This window comes from Manihot esculenta, chromosome 11 (genome assembly GCF_001659605.2).
Source record: "Manihot esculenta cultivar AM560-2 chromosome 11, M.esculenta_v8, whole genome shotgun sequence".
Lineage (NCBI taxonomy): Eukaryota > Viridiplantae > Streptophyta > Magnoliopsida > Malpighiales > Euphorbiaceae > Manihot > Manihot esculenta.
The window spans coordinates 22,632,079-22,642,310 of record NC_035171.2 but is presented as its reverse complement, the minus strand read 5'-3'; positions in this window follow the sequence as shown (position 1 = coordinate 22,642,310).

Genomic DNA, 10,232 nt, shown 5'->3' with positions numbered 1-10,232 from the left:
ATTTCCTGATGAAATAAGAGAAAAAACCCAACTACAAAGATTCTTAGGAAGCCTAAATTATGTCTCAGATTTTTATAAACATCTAGCCCAGGATGCTAAACCATTGTTTCAAAGACTTAGAAAGAATCCTCCTGCATGGACTGAAGAATGCACTCTAGCTGTAAAGAAAATTAAGGATAGGGTAAAGACCCTACCTTGCTTAGCTATTCCTCACCCATAATCTTTTAAGATTGTAGAAACTGATGCATCTGAGAAAGGTTATGGTGGAATCCTTAAACAAAGGATTAATGACAAAGAAACCTTAGTCAGATTTACTAGTGGAATTTGGGTTGGACCTAGAGTAAATTACTCTACGGTTAAAAAGGAAATTTTATCAATTGTTTTATGTGTGCAAAAGTTTGAATCTGATTTATTGAATCAGAAATTCCTAATTAGGATTGATTGTAAAAGTGCTAAGGAAATACTCCTTAAAGATGTTAAAAATATTGCATCTAAACAGATCTTTGCTAGATGGCAAGCTATTTTATCTGTTTTTGATTTTGAAATTGAGTTCATCAAAGGAGAATCTAATTCATTACCTGATTTTCTAACAAGAGAATTTCTTACAGGAAATGAGTTCAAACACTCCGGTGAAAAGATCGTTTGATGACATGGTACCCCCACCGATTAAAGAATCGGATCGGGTCAGAGAAGATGCCTACAAAATAAGCATCAAACCAGTAAATGAAAAGGAGGTAAATTACCCTTATATTCCTATCAGCTATTATCATATGAATCCTATTGAAAAAAGATATGAAAATCTGAATCCCTGGGAAATAGCTGATTATTATACAGAACATCATTCGGGAGCACCATTCCTCCCAAAACTTTTGAGTATTATCAGGCTATACTATCTGAAACCAAGTCAGCAGAAATCATCCCCACAGAAAGGACTGGCCATCAGTGGGCTTATAGTAAATTCCTTATAAAAAATATTATTACCAGTGAGCAATGGGGTGATTCTTTATTACGACAAAAAGAATTGCAATATGGAAGACCAAAATGGTATAGTTACTTTGACTATATCCAGGCTTGGACAGGAGCTCTCTTATATGAAAACAGGCAAAAGAAGTTTAGTTGGTTCATCCAATTTCAACTCGAAAAGGAAATTAAAGAATTTCCTCCCTGGTTTCATGAATGGTTTTTTAACTGGGGAATTTTCCCGATAATGTTACCTGATAAGGTACGAACTGTTTATAAGCAGTTTACAGAGGTTAATAAATCTCTTGAAAATCCCAGACTGGACTTTACGATTCAGTATAAGGTTCCATGGATAGCTAAATGGGATTATATCCTGACCACCAAACGATCCAAAAAATTCGAAGAATTTACCATTAATAATGTGAAGTGGTTAACTCGGAGAGTAATGATTAAATGGTGGGATAAGTTTGACTTCTTTGGAACTACATCTGTACACTACTACAAAGGCCTCATTCAACTGGTTAAACAACCTGAAAAATCATCTAATAAGTCTAAATTAACTCAACTACTGAAGGAGTTTTTTCACTCCCTTCCAAAAGAAGAACTAAAGAAACGACTGTCATCAGCGCTAGAGGAACTAAGTGATAATGAAGCCTCTAGTGGAAAGCCTAAAGAAAAGGGAGAGTGTTCCAGATCCAAATTCAAGCGCACTAAAAGCAGTGACTCATCAGACGAAGATATGCTGTCAGACTCTCTTTTTCAAGACAGTCAGAATCCAGAGGATCCAGAGGAGGCCACCTGGCCATAAAGAAGTGTCTTACGTCTGTAATGACGAAAAACTATTTTGTCTATATGTAATTATTGTACTAAGAATTCCAACTGTAAAGGAAAAGAAAGTAGTGGATGATGGGGCCCACAGCGCACCCGCACTACATCTTATCCTAAAGGAATCTTTCATCTTTTGTTATCCACGTGTCGTGCAAAGGGTAGTATAGCTAGATTGCTAAAGATAAGATCGAATATCTCAGTTTTAGTATAAAAGAGTGAGAGAAGTAAGAGTGTGGTGTGCAAGTTTTTAGAATTGAAAAGCTTTTGTGAGTCTTCTTGAATGTAAAGCTTCTTACTTGAATGAAATCCAGTTTCTCTAAATTTGAGTCTCGATCTATCGGAAAGAAGTTGTCTCAGTTATCTTTAAAATCTGAAACTGTAAAACTTTGCAGAAAACGCAATCTTCCTGTCAACGATCTAGTAGGTGTGCAAGATACTCTCGGAAAACCTACTGGCAAATTCAACTACTTAGTCTGGTACACTAAACCAGAATCGGCCGAAACACCTTTCTCTGCTATCAAACCTACCGGTTGGGGAAAAGAATTCTCAGACACCGACGATCAAGTAAGTATCTTATGTCTTATCATATTGCAAAAGCTATAGAACACTTGCTCTTCATAGACTTAACAAATCGAAATGAAGTTTTACAATTTAAAAATGATATTATAGCTGAAGGTAGCGAATTGTTCACCTATCATACTGTTAATCATAATGAATACTGTGACTGCCGAGAATATCAACGGACTTTGGCTTTGTTTAATGTTCTCTTAAATTATTTAAATCAATTACTTAGAAATAATAATTTTTAAGCTTCATACTACTTGTTGAACACCTCTGGTTGTTTTGTACTTTTGTAAATTTTGTGTTGCGTGAGTGAGTAAACCTTTAAAAGAAAAGTTGTGCTTGCTTACTTGGTAGCACTGTCCCTTAAATTAGGGACCACTGTCCAATAGGGGAAGCAAGCGCAACTTTTCTTTTAAAGTTTTACTCACTCACGCAACACAAAATTTACAAAAATACAAAACAACCAGAGGTGTTCAACAAGTAGTATGAAACTTAAAAATTATTATTTCTAAGTAATTGATTTAAATAATTTAAGAGAACATTAAACAAAGCCAAAGTCCGTTGATATTCTCGGCAGTCACAGTGTTCATTATGATTAACAGTATGATAGGTGAACAATTCGCTACCTTCAGCTATAATATCATTTTTAAATTGTAAAACTTCATTTCGATTTGTTAAGTCTATGAAGAGCAAGTGTTCTATAGCTTTTGCAATATGATAAGACATAAGATACTTACTTGATCGTCGGTGTCTGAGAATTCTTTTCCCTAACCGGTAGGTTTGATAGCAGAGAAAGGTGTTTCGGCCGATTCTGGTTTAGTGTACCAGACTAAGTAGTTGAATTTGCCAGTAGGTTCTCCGAGAGTATCTTGCACACCTACTAGATCGTTGACAGGAAGATTGCGTTTTCTGCAAAGTTTTGCAGTTTCAGATTTTAAAGATAACTGAGACAACTTCTTTCCGATAGATCGAGACTCAAATTTAGAGAAACTGGATTTCATTCAAGTAAGAAGCTTTACATTCAAGAAGACTCACAAAAGCTTTTCAATTCTAAAAACTTGCACACCACACTCTTACTTCTCTCACTCTTTTATACTAAAACTGAGATATTCGATCTTATCTTTAGCAATCTAGCTATACTACCCTTTGCACGACACGTGGATAACAAAAGATGAAAGATTCCTTTAGGATAAGATGTAGTGCGGGTGCACTGTGGGCCCCATCGTCCACTACTTTCTTTTCCTTTACAGCTGGAATTCTTAGTACAATAATTACATATAGACAAAATAGTTTTTCGTCATTACGGACGTAAGACACTTCTTTATGGCCAGGTGGCCTCCTCTGGATCCTCTGGATTCTGACTGTCTTGAAAAAGAGAGTCTGACAGCATATCTTCGTCTGATGAGTCACTGCTTTTAGTGCGCTTGAATTTGGATCTGGAACACTCTCCCTTTTCTTTAGGCTTTCCACTAGAGGCTTCATTATCACTTAGTTCCTCTAGTGCTGATGACAGTCATTTCTTCAGTTCTTCTTTTGGAAGGGAGTGAAAAAACTCCTTCAGTAGTTGAGTTAATTTAGACTTATCAGATGATTTTTCAGGTTGTTTAACCAGTTGAATGAGGCCTTTGTAGTAGTGTACAGATGTAGTTCCAAAGAAGTCAAACTTATCCCACCATTTAATCATTACTCTCCGAGTTAACCACTTCACATTATTAATGGTAAATTCTTCGAATTTTTTGGATCGTTTGGTGGTCAGGATATAATCCCATTTAGCTATCCATGGAACCTTATACTGAATCGTAAAGTCCAGTCTGGGATTTTCAAGAGATTTATTAACCTCTGTAAACTGCTTATAAACGGTTCGTACCTTATCAGGTAACATTATCAGGAAAATTCCCCAGTTAAAAAACCATTCATGAAACCAGGGAGGAAATTCTTTAATTTCCTTTTCGAGTTGAAATTGGATGAACCAACTAAACTTCTTTTGCCTGTTTTCATATAAGAGAGCTCCTGTCCAAGCCTGGATATAGTCAAAGTAACTATACCATTTTGGTCTTCCATATTGCAATTCTTTTTGTCGTAATAAAGAATCACCCCATTGCTCACTGGTAATAATATTTTTTATAAGGAATTTACTATAAGCCCACTGATGGCCAGTCCTTTCTGTGGGGATGATTTCTGCTGACCTGGTTTCAGATAGTATAGCCTAATAATACTCAAAAGTTTTGGGAGGAATGGTGCTCCCGAATGATGTTCTGTATAATAATCAGCTATTTCCCAGGGATTCAGATTTTCATATCTTTTTTCAATAGGATTCATATGATAATAGCTGATAGGAATATAAGGGTAATTTACCTCCTTTTCATTTACTGGTTTGATGCTTATTTTGTAGGCATCTTCTCTGACCCGATCCGATTCTTTAATCGGTGGGGGTACCATGTCATCAAACGATCTTTTCACCGGAGTGTTTGAACTCATTTCCTGTAAGAAATTCTCTTGTTAGAAAATCAGGTAATGAATTAGATTCTCCTTTGATGAACTCAATTTCAAAATCAAAAACAGATAAAATAGCTTGCCATCTAGCAAAGATCTGTTTAGATGCAATATTTTTAACATCTTTAAGGAGTATTTCCTTAGCACTTTTACAATCAATCCTAATTAGGAATTTCTGATTCAATAAATCAGATTCAAACTTTTGCACACATAAAACAATTGATAAAATTTCCTTTTTAACCGTAGAGTAATTTACTCTAGGTCCAACCCAAATTCCACTAGTAAATCTGACTAAGGTTTCTTTGTCATTAATCCTTTGTTTAAGGATTCCACCATAACCTTTCTCAGATGCATCAGTTTCTACAATCTTAAAAGATTATGGGTGAGGAATAGCTAAGCAAGGTAGGGTCTTTACCCTATCCTTAATTTTCTTTACAGCTAGAGTGCATTCTTCAGTCCATGCAGGAGGATTAATGAAACAATGGTTTAGCATCCTGGTTTAGCATCCTGGTTCAGTCCATTCTTCAGTCCATTCTTTCTAAGTCTTTGAAACAATGGTTTAGCATCCTGGGCTAGATGTTTATAAAAATCTGAGACATAATTTAGGCTTCCTAAGAATCTTTGTAGTTGGGTTTTTTCTCTTATTTCATCAGGAAATTTGCTTGCAAATTCTATAGCTCGATTAATAGGGATAATGGTTCCTTTAGAAATATTATGACCCAAAAACCGTACTTCTGTTTGGAAGATTTTAATCTTCTTTGCAGAGACTACCAAACCGTTTATTTTAACGATTTTCTCAAACATTTTTAAATGCTTGAAATGCTGATCTATTATCCTGGAAAAGATTAGGACATCATCAATATAAACAATTGAAAACGCTGAATAAACGTTAAAAATTTCATTCATGATTTTCTGAAATTCAGAAGGGGCGTTTTTTAATCCAAAGGGCATGACATTCCATTCATAATGCCCAAAGGGAACTGTAAAGGCTGTTTTGTATTTATCCTCTTCTGCTATCTGGATTTGCCAGTATCCAGATTTCATATCAAACTTCGAGAAAATTGTGGCTTCATAAAGCCTTTTTAATAAATCTCTTTTATTAGGCAGAGGATATCTTATCCATCTAAGCGCCTTATTTAAGGGCTTATAGTTTATCACTAGCCTAGGCACTCCTCTTTCTAATTCAGCTACATTTTCTACATAGAAAGCTGGGCAACTCCAGGGACTACTACTCTTCCTTATGAGTCCTTTAGCTTCTAACTCAGCAATTTCCTTTTTACACATTTCTAGATGCCTTGGCCCCATTGCTATGGGCCTGGCCTTTGTAGGAATGGCCTTTTCCGAGAACTCAGGATCATATGGCAAAGTTACCACATGCTTTTTCCTAGACCAGAAAGCATCTGGGCTTTCAGCACAAATGCTTCTTATTAACTCTTCCTGGACTTCTTTAATCCTTTGTTGCATTCTAGGTTCTTTTAACCTTTCATCTATACCTTTATAGACTACTTCTTGTCTTAAAGAGTTAATAAACTTAGTCTTATTTTCCATTGTGTTCTTTAACACATCTATTTCTTTTAATTTTGGCTGAGAATTAAAATGAAAAGTAATTACTTTTCCATTTATTTCTGTGCTTATTCCTTCTTTAGTTATCTGCCTAATAGGATATAGCATATGTAAAAAAGGATTTCCTAAGATAACAGGATGAGATAATCCTTTTACCATTAGGAAAGGGATTTCGAAGCATATACCTTGATTGCAGATGGCAATATTGTTTAATTTGTATCTTACCGACATTTTGCTTCCATCCGCAGTATGCAACTCTTCGAGTGTCTTTGAAAAGTACTTTGAAGGAACCAGTCCTTCATTGATACAGTTAAGATCAGCTCCAGAGTCGATTAAGGCATTAGTTTCAAACACCCATTCCTTGTGTACTACTATGGTGACCCTTGTATGCCATTTATGGGTTATTACCCTATCAGCCATGTTGATGTAATGGAGATTGTTGAAGTCTTTTACTTCTTCTTCTGGTTCTTCTATGGCTAATTGCTGCTGTTCATTTAACAGCTCTAGAACACCAATTCTTTCTTTTAGCTCTTTTATCTCAGTCTTTACTGAGTTGAGTTCTGCACGTAATTCTGCCACCGTTGGCTCTTTTTGGCTTTTTGAATTTTTAATTCTTTCCAGTATTTCTTTGAGGTCGTATGGGGACTGATTTCCTTCAAATTTCTGATTTTGTACTGAGGTAGTTACCCCTGTATTCTTGTAGAGACCAATGTAAGTTTCTAATTTTTCTCTCTTCTTTTCTGGATCTTCAATGTTATCTATTAAATCGAGGATGAGATTATCCTCTTTTGTTAGCACCATGAGACCATTCATTGCGCATAGTGATTTATAGTAATCACATTCTCCATCACAGTCTTCTTTCTGATCTTTTTCTTCTTCAGTACTACTTTCTTCTTCTGTGGTATAGTCTACTGCATTGATTTCCATGGTTTCTTGTTCAGAGTCTGTTTCATTTAGCAAAATTTTTGCTAACGCTTCTTTTAAGTCTTCATCTATAGTTAATGCCTGTATTTGCTGTTTAACTCGACATTTATTGGCATAATGTCCCCTTTTTCCTCATCTATAGCAGACTATAGTTTTCTTTGCTTTGTTCTGATCGTGCCTTTTCCTTTCCTTTTCTGGGTTTTTAACCCTTTCATTCTTTCCCTTTTCTTTAAAGGGTCGCTTGTATTTATAGAAGCGCCTCGTTTTCTTGTAGTACTTGGGTTTTTTGTGCGGCTTCTCCTTCTCCCTCCCCCCTGTAAATTTCATGGTTGGAAATTTAAGAGGTGGTAAGCCATATTGCTCGCAGAAGCTTCCAAGAATTAGTCTGCCATGAAAGCGCTCTTTCTGCATCTGTTTATGAATTTTTAATTCATTGTAGAGGGTGATTCCTGTGGATACTATTTCAGAGGCTAATTCGCCATATGTATATTGATGATACGGTATATTACCGTTATGCTTGCTTCGTATTCGATCTTTTACTCTTTCTGCAAATAGTGCTGGCAACCCTGCTAAGAACTTTTCTTTCCAGACATTATTATTGCTGTCTTATCTGATAAAGACTAAAGAGAAGAAGGTATCTTTATACCATTTGAAATGAGATAGATCTGGGCATCGCAGATTAATTAACTGCTCCTGTGCTCTATCAATCAGCATATTTACTGATCCGATAAAGTGTAACCCTATAGTATATAATAGGGTGTTAACCACATCTGGTACTTGCTGAGTGCCTTCTTGCTTGACCATTTTAAATATTATCTCCTTTCCTTCGCTGGAGACTGCGAAATCCCACCAACCTTTAAGTTGGCCACCAAACCCTGCTATTAGGGCTTTTGCTGTATTAGGGTCATCATTACCCTTAGCTCTACTTGCAGTAGCGTACATAGTCATATATTGAAGGACATTCTTGATTTGATAATCTGATAGTCCATCAATATTCCATTCTACTATTGAGGTTCCATCGTACTGCATGTAGTTATAGCTGGTATCTTCGAACTGCAAATTTATTGGCGAAGGCCTTGGATAATATGGCTTTAAATCCATAGTTGCTCTTGCCTTAGGATATTTTATCCTGTTAACTTCTGCTGGTTCAGTTTCTCTTAGCATGTTTTTGAGTTGAATTAACTCGTGATCAGTGCTTGAGTTTTCTTCTCCTTCGGACTCCATAGTTAATGGAGCAATTGCCTTCATCTTTCCATCTTCTTTTATTCCTAGTTTAGCTAGCCTTTTTGAGAGTTCTTCCAACATTTCCTCATTTTTGGTTAGCTTGATTCCAATGGGTTTACTATCCATTGGTTTGAAGAGCACCTTTTCTTCAACTTTAGTTCCTGAAGATTCTGCAATATCCTTTCTTGGAAGAATATCTATTGTCCTTGGCTGAGCTGCTATCTTTGAAACTTGATTTTCAACCCTGTTCAGCTGTTGTCCAATGGTATGGAGGCTAAGATTAGTATAGTTTTGCTGTTTAGCTGCTGGGTTTTCTGAAGGATCATGGGAAAAAGGAATGCATTCTACTTTGGTGATTTCTGTTGGTTGATATGTTATATCGGTCAAAGGTGGATGCATTTCTTTTAAGATTTTCTTTTGAGGAGTTATGAAGGTTTTATAATGGGATTCAAGAGTGGTTAAAAAGGAAGGATCTTCTAAGTTTGGGTATGGTCTTTTAAGTATGGAAAAACAGTGTTTGATGAACCCAGGAAAGTCTTTACTTCCCTGTTTTTGGGTTTTGTATAGTTCATACTTCCTGTTCCACATTTTCTGTTCTTTGAGAGGAAGTTCTATTTGAAACCATTTATTAAATGGTTCTTCTTCTGTTTCTAGCAGCATGATTTTGAAAGATTTTGAAATCAGGCTTTCTGCATCATAGTCCATATCTGAAGGTGTAGGGCTTTGAGGCCTTGTTGGGCTTTGAGGCCTTGCGTACACAGGATTAGCCACTTGTTCTTCAGATCTTTGAAGCCCAATTACAGAGTTACTTCTCAGGGCTGGAATTGATACCGATGTCCTGGGAGGTAATGGTTCTGACATTAGAGAGACTTCTGTCATGGATCTTCTGTCAGAGACACTTCTGCTTCTGCTAAAGGTAATAGCAACTGTTCCTTCATTTGACTGCATAATGGATTGAATAGCAGTTGATTCCTCTTTTCTTGGAGGTACTGCTTCTTCCAGAATCCAACTGTCAGGCAAATTAACCTGATCCCATTGAATTGGTTTTGGAACTATTAAATTCCCTTTTGACATATTAGTCAAGAACAAGGTAGTCGTTCCTTTTGGAGATACTAACTTGGTAGCACTGTCCCTTAAATTAGGGACCACTGTATTCATTGCTTTATAATGAATTCGGTAGATCAGAATTAAATTTTCTGATCCAGGTGCCATGTCATATCCCATTGTCTTTATATCCAGAATAAGAGTTCTCATTATATGTGGATCGGACAAAGACAAAGTAAGATTTGGAAAACATTGAAAGAATATTGGCCCTTCACATAAAGAGGATTCTACTACTCCTAATAAGGAGTCACTGAACTTATTGTGTCTTTTATCCCTGACACAAAGCATAGCGGCTGTATTAAGCCTTAGCCTTGTTGCTGGTTTTACCGCAACCTGTATCATTCCTATATGTAGGAATAAATACTTTTCTTGATGCCTTCGAATGAGTTCTTCAGACAATAAACTCATCGATTGTAGTTCTCCATGGACTGGAGTGGCCTGTTCTACTGTCTTCACTATATAGTCAGATCGAAGTCTAAAGGGATTCTTATATATAAGATCAGAGGAAACAGGAGGTAATTTCCAGTTCTGTAAACTAGTATCTACATCAGATGCTAACAATATTTCTTTAT